At 54.7% G+C, this 12,302-nt stretch overlaps 1 protein-coding gene and 1 pseudogene across 1 annotated transcript in view; one reads left to right on the forward strand and one right to left on the reverse strand.

Moving 5' to 3' along the window:
- The window catches only part of CAMTA1 (calmodulin binding transcription activator 1), a 927,002-nt gene that overhangs the window by 136,651 nt on the left and 778,049 nt on the right, over window positions 1–12,302 (forward strand). The window lies entirely within an intron of this gene.
- LOC103086536 (protein FAM136A pseudogene) lies at window positions 1,422–1,863 on the reverse strand (annotated as a pseudogene).

Raw genomic sequence — 12,302 nt, forward strand, 5'->3', positions numbered from 1 at the left:
CAGGTCTGAGGAAACAGGGAGCCCCTGTTAGCCAGGGAGGTGCCAGGAGCCACCAACTCTGGGGCCAGTGTTCTGCTGCTTTCTCTCCCCTCCTCAGGAACACATTCTTGTCTCCATCCCACCAGCTTTGTTTTTTGAAGAAAAATTAAGTCTTATTTATTTTTAAAACCAAACCACTAGGAAAAGGTGTAGTCTTGAAACAGCAAACAGACAGGCTATGTTATCAAGTAATAAGTTGGTAAAAACGCAACAAGGTCCTTAATAAAACAATAAGGTGCCTGAAGTGGAGCAAGAACAATGCATGTCACACAAGTGGTATTTGGTAACGGGGCGCTGTCCTGTTTTTTGCTCTAAAGGAGTCACAGCTCGCCCCTGAGTTGCTGACTTTTTCTCCTTTGACCTTTGTGTTGCCAAGGGATTGTTTCAACAGAGCTCCGTTATTACAGGGGACAAAGTAAGCAATACTGGGTTTAGGCTTTCGTTCTATTTTGTTTTATGGAAACCAGATTTTTCCAAAGCCAGTACTTTGTAACTCTCTTAATTAAGCAGCCAACAATTCCTCTTTCGCTGTTCATTCCTGAGTACTAGCATACAGCACAGTCAAAATCCCCTTTCCCTTCAAGTGTGAGTGTCACTGCAAGATTGTCTTGTCACTCTGCTGACTCTGCTGCAGACAGCCTCAGGGCTCATCATGGCTGCCAGTTAGAGGGGAGGTTTGCTTCCCCTACCGGTGGGACAGCGCTTCTTATATTTTTGCAGGGTCTCCAGGCTGAAAGATGTCACGTGTGAGAATTTTAAGAAATGCACATGCACACTTTGACAGCCAGAAATGAATATCCGTAAGGACCCTTTCAAAGTTTTTATCCAAACGACCTCTCCCAACTCTACATCTTAAAGTAACTTCATGCCCTTGTATATAAAACAAAACCAAGCAAAACAAATCCCCAGAAGTCCCTTTTCCCCTTCTAAATTAGTGACCTCCTGGATTTTGTTTTACTTCCAGTTTGTAGAACATGTGGTAGTGATCTTTCTGGCGAACAGGAGGCTGGCAGCGAACAGAAACAGCTCTCCTCACACCCCACCAGCTCATAGGCGGGTCAGGTGAACCTGCCAGCCTGCTGGTATCTGTGTACTAAGAGAATCTGGTACCTTGGAGGGCTCTGGTTTGGTGCAAGGGAGACTCCCTGTTGCCAGGATAAGCCCTGGCCACGTGAAATTCAGCCTCACAGAAACGCTCCTGTGCTATCTCTGACCCAAATTTTAGCACCAGTTTTTTTCACTTTCTAGGATTCACACACGAACCAGTGTCCAGAGGCAAGTGACATAGGCCTTAAACTTGCTGCCATCCTTAATTTCCTCATTCATAAACTTTCCTTAGAAAACCCAAATCCCCGTTCCTCTTTTTAAATAGACTCCTGCCTTCAGCCCCGATGGCCAGTAGCAGGCAGCTGTTTCCCAGTGGACGAGAGAGACTCCTTCATCTTCTTGGTCTTGGTTGGGATGAGGTTCACGTGGCTTTCCACACACTTGGTCACGCAACTCTCCAGCTGCCGCTTCACCTGAAGCTCTTTTCTCCCCGCATCTATTGAATCTCTGGCTTTGTCGTTGCAGTGCATAGTGCACAGGGCCAGGCGGTCCTGGAACTTCTCCAGCTCGCAGGTCACCAGGGCCTGGGCTTGAGCCGGAGGTGCATGGCAGCGCTCAATGCACTGGTGCACTTGCTGCATGGATGCCTGGCCGTCCTCACAACAGCCGGTGCTGCACCGGAACGTGAGGCCCTGCATCTTCCGGATGTTCTCTCTCCAGACTCTTCACCACAGAGTCCACCGCCTCCTGCACCCGGAGCTGCTGCAGCTCTGCCATGGCGACCCCGCGCAGCTCCCTGCCGCGCTGGCGCCCACACGCTCACCAGCTTTTTATCTTAATTTACGAGCCTGCTGTAGCACCAATGAAGACATACTGTACTGCCTGGGAACAAAAACACAGCCGAATTCTAATTCTGTTCGATTCAAAGGCACGCCTTTGGCTGGAGCTGCTTCAGAAATAAGAAAAGTAGGAGACACAGCCCTGCTCGGGCTTGCTGGACTTGTCAGGGAGCCTCGTCCTGGCTGTCTCCTATTGGCCTTGGGCTTCATTAAGCCTTGTGATTTATTTTTCTAGTCACTATTTTTTGAAAAAAGAAAAGCTGCCTTAATGGAAACTTTTAAAATCCAGGAGCTTTGGATTCCTCTACTTTGTCAGGCAAAAGTGGATTCATTTAGGTAGTTTTATCCAAAAAAATGCACATATTTATGAAGGTTTCAAAAATTAGATTTTTCACTTCTTTTACTCCAGGAACCTAAAAACCAGAGTTGGAAGATAATTTTTGTAGTGGGGTATGTGCATTCACTCAACTGAGAAATGTAGCAGTTTTCGAAGGTCTCAGAATTTCTGCATCTCATAATTTCTTTGTCCGGTCCTCTTGGGGACTTGCTCCTGAGTTCTTTTCCTGCCCAGCCTCCTGATTCGGAGGTGAGGTGTTGGTGTGACTGCAGTTTGAGAAGTTTCACAAGAAGGTGAGGAGTGGCCAGAGGAGGGGGGATGGGGAGAATAGAGCTGAGCGAGCCTTGCTTTTCAAGATGGGGAAGCCCAGCGCAGCCTGGATGGAGAGGGAGGGCTGGGCTTTCTTTGCTGGAGGCAGGTCCACGGGCAGAGCCTGGGGGTGAGAGGAGGTGGTGTGCCGTGGAGGGCGTGAGGGCCCATGTGGTGAATGAGCCAGAGGCAGCCGTGGGCCTCTGGCCTCCCCCTCCAGCAGCTGTGGCCACTGGCATGGTGGGAGACGCTGGTCTGGGGAGGAGGATAGAGTCAGTGATGTTCACAGTCGCTGAGAAAGTGAACAGGCAGCCCTGCTGCTGACCAATACTTTCTCTGAGGTCGGGGTCTGGAGGCGGGGTGGCCCTCCACCTTACAACCAAGAGTCTGGTCCCAGCATCATGCCACTCCCAGACGCCGGCATGGGACCGATGCCCCCATTCCCACCCTGGTCTGTGGCCGGTTGCTCTCTGGTGGGTCCCTCACACTGGGTGTGGGCAGTGGAGCCCCCAAGTCTCCAGGGCACGTCCTGTGAACGCCCTCCTGTTCCCAGGCCCAGCTGCCTCGGAGGTGACCACGCTGCCTGGGAAGGGGTCGAGAAGGGGGCCGGGGTACAGTGTCTCTGCGTTCTTCCTCTGTGCTTTCTCCTGCCACCGGGTGGGAATCCCCAGGACAGCAGAAATCTCCGGGTGTCTCCCTGGCTGGGGCTCCCCCACCTGTCAGCACAGAGCCAGGCCTTTCCCAGGCATCACAAAGTAGAAAGCGCATCTGTTTTCCAAGAAAGGACGTTGAGAGAGATGGCCAAATTGAGTTAGGAGTGCCAGGAATCCAGACCCACGAGTTCCTGTAAGGCCTGCCTTACCTCTGAATTACAGCTGCTTTCCGTGTTTCTGCAGGGAAACCAAGCCGCTCTCCCCGTGGCATTTACAACAGCTTGATTTACAGGCCCGCATGTTTGCTGCACACTGCACATCCACTCTCTCTCCGTCTTTAAACTTTTAAGCCTTTGCCTTATGAATGAGGCGACTGATTTTCCAGGTTCCCTGGGCTTTTTTTTTTTTTTTAAACAATTTTCAACGTATTTATTTTTTTAATTAATTTTATTTATTTTTGCTGTGTTGGGTCTTTGTTTCTGTGCGAGGGCTTCCTCTAGCTGTGGCAAGTGGGGGCCACTCTTCATCGCGGTGCGCGGGCCTCTCACTATCGCGGCCTCTCTTGTTGCGGAGCACAGGCTCCAGACGTGCAGGCTCAGTAGTTGTGGCTCACGGGCCTAGTTGCTCCGTGGCATGTGGGATCCTCCCAGACCAGGGCTTGAACCCGTGTCCCCTGCATTAGCAGGCAGATTCTCAACCGCTGCGCCACCAGGGAAGCCCCCCTGGGCTTTTTATATGAGGTCTTTTTCTTTCTTCTCTGCTGGTTTCTCCGTAAACATGTTTTGAACACCTACTCTGTGCAAGACCTGGGACGGGCTCCCCAGGGGTCCAGAAATGAACTTGTCAGAGTTCTGGGCCTCAAGGGCTTTGCCTTCAAGTGGGCGTGGGAGGGAAGATGCCCAGCATGCAGAGAAGTTCCCTACTCAGTGTCCCCACTGAGCCACCCTGTAACGGAGGCTTATTTTGCGCTGACACCGTGTGAAGTGCTCGGGCCGAGTGCTGATGGCCAGGACCGACGAGGACCCCGAACTCACCCCGTGGGGAGGGGGCGGTGTGTCAGGGGGTAGGAGGACAGGATCACAGACCACTCCTGGAGCCCACAGCAAAGCCCGTGTGGTCTGGTGGGAGGGGTCAGGGATGGTTTCTCTGAGTGAGCGATGGCTAAGCTGAGACCTGGGGCTGAGCAGGAGGTCGCAGGTGAAGGCGCAGGAGAGGGAATTGTTCCAGGCAGGCGGAGTTGCCCCGTGAAGATGTGGCATCCAGAGAGAGCACGGCGTGTCCGAGAAACCGCCCGAAGTCCAGGGAGAGTGCAGCGTGGAGTGAGGCAGAGGTCGGGGTGCTGGAGCTGTCTCCGCCCCAGGCGGAGCGGAGCCCAGATGGCGGTGGCCAGCGTGTGTGACGAGCCTGGGGAGACACTGGGGGGCCCGGGTCGGGCGGCTGATGCGATTTCTGTTGCTCGGAGGAAGGGCCACGGTGGCAAGACGGTACGTGAGGAAAACTGTTCAGAGACCCTGAACTTGCTGTCATTAATCTCAGTGACAACTGGGCCAGAGTGGGAGAGAAGTGACAGATTCGAGACATTGTTGAGGAGAGGACTCTGTAGGACTTGGTCATCAGTCCGACCTGGAGGGTGAGGGCCGGAGGGGAGCCAGCACAGCTCCAGGGCTTCTGTCTTGGCCCGCTGGGCTGGAGGAGGTTGTGTTCACTGCCACGTGGGACCCCGGGGTGTACGGAAGCCTGTGGTTGGAGGCCCCTAGGAGACACCCGCGGGCAGTAGGATCTGTGAGTGTAAAGCTCAGAATCAAGGAGGGCCTGGGAAATACAGCTTTGCGAGTCTGCAGCAGCTACAGCCCGGGGAGTAGATAGAAACCCCCAAGGGGCGCAGTGGAGTGAGAGGGAAGGAGAGCCTCAGGGAGCCCCCCAGAGACACAGCATTTAAGGGGAGACAGAGGCAGAGCCGCCAAGCAGTAGCAGAGAGGCCTTCTCAAGGGGGACGTTTGCACGCCCTCTTTGGTGCAGGACAATGGCAGGACCTCAGAGACCCCGGGGCCCTGGGAGAAGACGCAGGTCACTGGACCAAGTGGCGCAGCAGGACCACAGCAGAGAAGGAGGGAGGAGGTCGGTCTGCCTGGGACCTAGGTTGGTGGGGCTGCGTCAGACCCAGCACCTGGGGGCCCCGACCCCCTGAGCCCCTGGGCCCTGCTCGCCTGCCTCTAACTTTCCTGCTGTGGTGAAGGCCTTCCCAGCTCCTCTTTGCAAAGAATTATGCAGTTCTTCTTGACTGGAGCTCATGGAGCAGCCCTGACGCCGAAGAGAGAAGACACGTTTGAGGAAGAGGAGCCTTTCCCCCAGTCCTGAACCGGCTGCTTCTGGACGAAAAGACTGCTTTTTTAATCTAAAAGAACTTTACATTTACGCTTGACTGAAGCACAGGCCACTTTTGTCCTGGGAGCCAATGGGAAGCCGGGGTTTGGGTAATCTATGCGAGGCCCCTTAGCTGCCCTGCATCCATCATCCCAAGTGACAGAATTTACATCATTAATCATTGGTGGCAATAGAAAAGTCATTGGGATAGGATGTTGTCACAGGATAAATGTCTCCCAATTGCATATAAATGTCTCGGCTTTACAGTACTGTTTGTGCTTGAGAAATACTGTGGTGGCTTCAAAATGGTATTTATCTGGCATCAGGAAGCCATCAACACCAGCCTGTCCTGCTCACACCCTCTCCCAAGGAAGCCTGGACTCCCCCCAGGGGCCTCAGCCTGGGGCCACCGCACACCTGGATTTGGGCAAAGGGAGGGATGCTGCCGGCTCCCGGGTGCTTTAGGGTGGCCGATGCCGTGATGGTTAGAAAACGCTCCAGCCCAGTAATCCTGGCCGTGACACCCTGGTCGTCGTCCCATGGCTAGAGGGACTTGCACCTTCCCTTCATGGCCACAGACCCTTTGATGCAGGGGAAAAAAGGATGTGAACCTGGCCGGGTTGCAAGGCCAGAGGGCCAGACGTTTCCAGGCGGCTTCACCGTTTCAGAAATAACGCCCACAGCGTTTTTTTGGCTGGCGTCTCTCTGTTCCGTGACCTGAAAACACGCTGTTTTTGGAAAGTGCAGATCTGCTGACAGACACCCTTTTCTGGAGGTTTGTGTCTCTCTCTGGGGCGAGCCGCCCTGCCTCGGATGGGCCAGATGCTGCTGGAGAAGGCGCTGGGCTTAGGAAGCGAGGCCCTTTTTGCTGGGATTTGAAGGAAGTCTTTCTGCTTGAGCCTCAAGCTCTTCGTCCACTCAGGGTTCCTGGAGCCCTGCAGGGCCCGGTGGGAGGAGTGGGCACCCCCAGAAGCGGGGCGGGCATGCCAGGGCCCTGAGGCAGGGGGCTGCCTCGGGTGGAAGGGCTTGCAGGCCTGTTAAGGACCGACTCTGTGTGACCAACGAGCTGTGTTAAACTGGAGCCAGGTGTCTGAGCTGATAAGCCGGGGCGGGGCTTTGTGGAGTATGTTTGGCGGGAGGAGAGGTATCTCCCCTTTTCTGTAGGGAATTTCGTAAATCACGGCCTATCAGATATGGAAGTGATCTGAGGCCAGGTGGATCCCCGACTTTGGATGTCACAGACTGGTCAAATTTTAAAGGTCTTAATCTGACCAAATGAGGCCATTAAAAGCCAGAGGCCAGCTACTATATCATCATTTCATAAGTGGAAGAATATTCTAATACCAGCAATATAAGAGGGACATAATTTCAAGATAAAGAGTATTTCTCAAACAGAATAAATTTAGCTTTATGAAGAATTTGTTCCATTATACCTGTTTCGTTTTGTTTTTTCTTTTTGTCTCTCGTTTTTTTTAAAATCGAGAGAAAAGTTCGGCAAAAATTTGTTCCTGGTCCCCGGTCCCCTCATTTCAGGCGAGCAAAAGGAGGGAAGGTGTCTGGCCAGAGCCCCACGGCCAGCAAGGCTTGTGTATCCTTCCAGCTAATTCTGGCTTCATAACAAGTCACCTCAGGCTTCGCAGAATCCTTTATTATTATCACCTCTCCTGGTTCTGGGGGCGGCTGGGCCGGGCCAGGGGCCCTCACTCAGGGTCCCAGTGCTGCTGAGTCGTCCGGGGGGCCCCTCACTCCGTGTCTGGGAAGACGCAAACCACTGGGGGCAGAGCAGCGGGGGGGCTCCTTGGGCCTCCCTCCTTCTGTGTGGTCTCCACGGCAGCGGCAGGACAGCCAGACTTCTCACGTGGGCCCTAGAGGTGCGAGTCCTGACAGGGAACCCAGGGGTAGCTGTGTTGCCGTCATGAAGTCACATAATAGCATCGCTTCTGTGAGCTTGTATTCAAGGAGGGGGGAATTACATGCCCTTCTTGTTGGGAGAAATGCCAAAGGGTTGGCTGACATGCTCTAAAGCCACCCCATGGCTCCCAAGTTCCCCTGAGAGCCAGGTTTTAATCTGGGGTGCTGGGACCTTAGATCCCCCCTCCCCTTACCTGTTCCAGGAACAAGTCTGGTGGAGGTTAAAGCAGGTGGCTCTGTGGCGATGGGGGGCAGTTTCCGCTTGCTGGTCGCTGCTCGCGCTTCTCTGAAGTAGGGGATTTCATAGCTAAGGTAGATTCCGTCAAATAAGTATCAGTTAAGCTCTTTGATGATCGTAAGCGAGATTATGAATTAAAAAGTTAATCTAGAGAAATAACTGATAAAGAACAGAGACTTCGCAGAATTCCAAGCGCTCACTCTTTATAAGAAGGCGGCCTGCAGCCCTGCTTGAGCACCTGCCATGTGCAGGCCCAGTGGTGTGCAGAGGTGTGGGGGATGTGAGCCTGAGCCCCTGAGTATCCGTGATCAAGTTGGGGGCCTCCTGTGTCACCCCGTCGGGACCAGAGCGTGGGCAGGGATGACAGCAGACCCTTATTAAATCCCTCTGCTCGGGGTGGGCTCGTGGGCTGCTGGCTTTCAGCTCTGCAGCTCCCTGTCCGGGAGGTCTGTAAGGGCTCGCAGCGAGGTGAGGAGGGATAGCAGGCCACCCCAGAGCCACGTGGCCAGGCCCTGTGGGGACGCCCACAGCCCAGGCCCCAGCACGGGGCCGGCAGCCTGTTCAAGCTGCACCGGGTGAAGTGCGGGCAGGTGGGGCAGGGAGATAGGTTTCCACCAGCCTGGGGAGGGCCCCGCATGGTTGCTCTCCGTGGGGATGAGCTGCCCAGACGGGGGGTTTAGGGTCAGCTGGGGCAGAAGTCCATGTCCGTCACCGTCTCCTAGTTACTGGACACCAGGTGATCCCCCAGCCCCGCCCGGGTCTGGCCCAGTGTCCTGCCTCCACGGGGACCCCGGCTCCCATGAAAGCCTTCCGGGGTGTCCCTGGCCTCTGCCCCACGAGCTGTGTCTGTTCGTGTGTCTCCCTGCTTGGGTGGCAGGCACCCCAGAGACCTCCGTCCTTTGAAGCCTCAGGGGGGAACCTTCTTGTTTGCTCAGGGTGACAGGCGCCGTCCCCAGGAGGTCCTGCATAGCTGCCCCACCATGTACCCGCCCCCCGCGTCCCCTGCGACTCCTGGGAAAAACAGCGGGGAAGGCTTTGTGTTTCTGCCCAGCCCGCGGCCCCGCTGAGACCTCTCTTCCACCAGCGCCAGGCGAAGCATGGGGGCCGTGAATGAGCTCCCGGGGAAGCTGGCCAGATGCCTACCCGTGGGCCTGTGGAGGTGCCAGCACCCGGGACAGAGCAGTGGATGGACGGACACACTTAACCTTCTCCACGGATTGCCCAGAGGTCTCGTTCTTTCCCTCTGAGTCACTGAGACCTGCTGGGTTGGTGGGTAGTTGTTTCATACTACAGCTCTTGCCAAAAGGAGGGGGAAAAACAGTTCCCCAAGGTATGGAAGTCATCAGAAATGAGGACCCCCTCCGAGGCCATCACGCAAGCTGGTTTGCAGCTTCGCAGATGAAGGGGCGGCTGGGGTACGTTCCCATGTAGAAAGTAGATGGAGGCTGACAGGATCAGAAATGGCGCTGGGAGCACAGGCCAGCCAGGCCTGCCTGTCACCTCCTCGTTCATTTCAGAGAGTTGACTTACCACATGCCAGGTTCCAGGAATGGGTGTAAGTAGTGAACCCAAGGGGCAACGTCCCCATTCTGGAACTTTCCTACTAGCTGGGGAGACAGATGGTGGGGACAGGGGAGCTGCTGGGGAGGGGGCAGGTCAAGGAAGGCCTGGCCGAGCCCCATGACCTTGAGCAGGGCTGCTGGAGCTGAGAGTCAGGCCTGGGGCGTGGGCTCCCCAGAGGCACCCACTGCCACCCTGGCCCTCGGGAGTGCGGGGTGGGAACCGGGGGCCTGGCCTCTCCCTCCTTCGCCTCCTGGGTGTCGACGCTGCTTTTCTGATCTGGTGCCTGTGAGGAGGAAATATATATTTAGACTCTTCTGTACTTTCCGTGGTAACAGTCGCTTTATTCCTGGTGAAGAATGAGGAAAATGGGTCAGCTGTATTTACTAAGAAGCGTGTTCCAGCTCCTTTTCCGAGGCTATTTATAAACTTTAAAAAATGTGAGCTAAGTTTTTTGCATCTTACTGGAAGCCAGAGTGCCTATGAATACCCTTTCTATTACTATACTGGGAATCTAGCACTTCGGATTTGAAACAAGTCAACTGGGGCAGATAGAAATCTTGCAAACAGTGATTTTGATGCACTCTGGCAGGATGGGTTTGCCTCGTGGTCGGATTTCTCTGGGCGTTTTCTTCGTGAGACCTAGTCTAGTCTTCCTGGGTGTGGCGAGTGGACCACACAGTCTGACCCTGGCCCCACTGGGCCCTTGGGGGCTGCAGGTCCCTGGGGTGGCGGGTGCCCGAAGCCTGGGGACTTGGGGAATTTCGGAATCGCTCATCCATCCTTTGGGGCAACAGGGCCGTGGGCCGCTCCATGGCAGGCCCTGCTGGCTCGGCCCAGGGCTCACCTTCTCTCACGTCCTCCATCTCTGATGCCTCGGCCCGTGTGTTGCAGGGTCACCGGTCCACTTACATTGTGCCCCGTGTGTGCACAGAAAACGTAGCTTCTCTCCTTCTCTCCGCGTGGCCTGACCTTGCTTTCGAGAGCGGAGGGCTGGGCTCCTAGATTTTAGGTCCACTCTGGGAGTGTAGTCGAATGGCTTGTATCAGCCCCTGAGAGAACCCCTCTCTGCCTGGATGTTTTGGGTCCCTGTTCAGTCTTTCGGAGCGCCCCTCCCCCGCTTCCCCCTGCCCCTTGGGGTTTGGGGAGGGGTGTGTGCTCGTGGCCTGGTGGTGGCTGAGGGAGGGGTCCCTGCACTCCACGGGTGGCTCCTTGGGTGCTGCTTGCAGAAAGGCTGGACGGATGAGCCCCAGGAACCACCGGCCCATCTGGCCTCTGGGGAGGCAGCCCTGGAGGTGGAGCTGGTCCACTTTTGTCTTCTCAGCGTTCCAAGGCCCCTTCCAAAGCGGCCTCCATATCTTGACCATCAGAGGCCTCAGCCTTTCTGCCTTCTCCCGCCGAGGCGCTGGGGCCCGCAGGTCATGGGCACTAAGCCGCCCGCTGGGGGTGTCTGTCCACCAGGGGGCAGGTCCTGGGGGGCTCCTCCCCTCACTGCCTTAACGGCTGCGGGGGCCTTATTTCCTCTCTGTGCCCCCCGCCTCCTAGGGGTATCACATCCATAATAGAGGTAATAATGATAATAAGAATGATCAACAGTCACCACTCGCTGATCACCTACTCTATGCCCAGCAGAGTTCTGCACCCTCCTGTGTAGGGGCTGATTCGTCTTCAAGGCAAAGAGGGTTATTAGCGGATGGAACCAGTTGTTCCAAAGTCAGTTGTTCAGAACAGTACCCGGCAGCCTGAGTGTGCGCTCCGGGCGGTCTGTCATCCACGATTGCTCTCCCTCTCGTCCATCTACCTGCTCCGGAGCAGAAGTTTCCAAACTTTCTTGGTCCTTGACACCCCGAGTGCCTCAGTGATTTTCTTTTTTTTTTTTATGGCATCCCTAGAATATTTAACGGTTCCGTTAAGAATACATAACAGTTCCGTTTATTAAGAATACTTAATAGTTCAAAGAATACTAAACAGTTCCATTTATTAAGCAGTTAGATCCAAAAGCCTTAATAAATATTTGTGTCGTAACAACAGCTGCTTGAAAATATCATACTCATAATTTTTTATTTCATTCTTAAATTACCCAGTCACTTACTAATGGGATATGTGTGACCATCGGGGGCTGGACAGCTTTTCAAATCCCGGAGTCAGATTGGGTGCCGCCAACCCCACTTCCTGTTCCATCCAGATTTTTTCCAGGTCCTTCCTTCTTATCTCAGCAATCACTGAAAACTCAGCTTCACAGTGACATGATGTCCTCAAAAGGCTCGTAGGCTCATCTCACGGTGAAACTGTTATTCCAGCAGTGTCTGACAGGGGTCCGACAGATATTTAGTATTGCTTGTTTCCCTCCATAACTTAAAATATCCTGCGGTCTCATGAGTTCTTGGAGGCTCTCCAGGGTGCCTGGGTGCACAGTTTGGGAACCGTGTTCCTGGGGCCTTTGGTTCCTCCTTGGTACTCAGGAAGCAGATCATTGACCCTCACGTCTCAGACTCCTGGTACTCATCTGGGGGGTGGTGCGTGCGGGAGAGATGACAAGGGTCTCGTGCCCACCTCCGTCCTCCCTCTCGGCCCCTCCCCAGTCTCTCGGGACAGGAAGGGGTGTTCCCTGCGCTCCCTCCCTCTGCATTTCATTCTCCTCTTGTCTGGGCATGAGCCAAGGGGTGAGGGTGCGGAGGGGCATCTTCTCCACACTCGAGGAAGAACCCAGGCCCTGGATTCAGGAAACCCTCCCTCTGAACAAAATGCTCTCCGATCTGCGGCCACGCTGCTTACACTAACGAAAATCATGCCAGCCGTTCAGAGCTGAGAATTCCCTTTGTTGTTTCGGTGGGTAACGTGTCCTCTCCTCTGCCTGAAGTACTGAAACCCATTGCTTCAACGGGCAGGGAGCTCCCCAAACCACTCGGTTTACAAGACAGCGAGTCTGAAAAGACTTCTAAAATGCTGTGCTCACTCTGCAAGCATCAGACGGGGAGCCAGGTGTCTGTACCTTCCTGTTCAGC

Source organism: Lipotes vexillifer, unplaced genomic scaffold (assembly GCF_000442215.2).
Source record: "Lipotes vexillifer unplaced genomic scaffold, Lipotes_vexillifer_v1.1 scaffold575, whole genome shotgun sequence".
Classification (NCBI taxonomy): domain Eukaryota; kingdom Metazoa; phylum Chordata; class Mammalia; order Artiodactyla; family Lipotidae; genus Lipotes; species Lipotes vexillifer.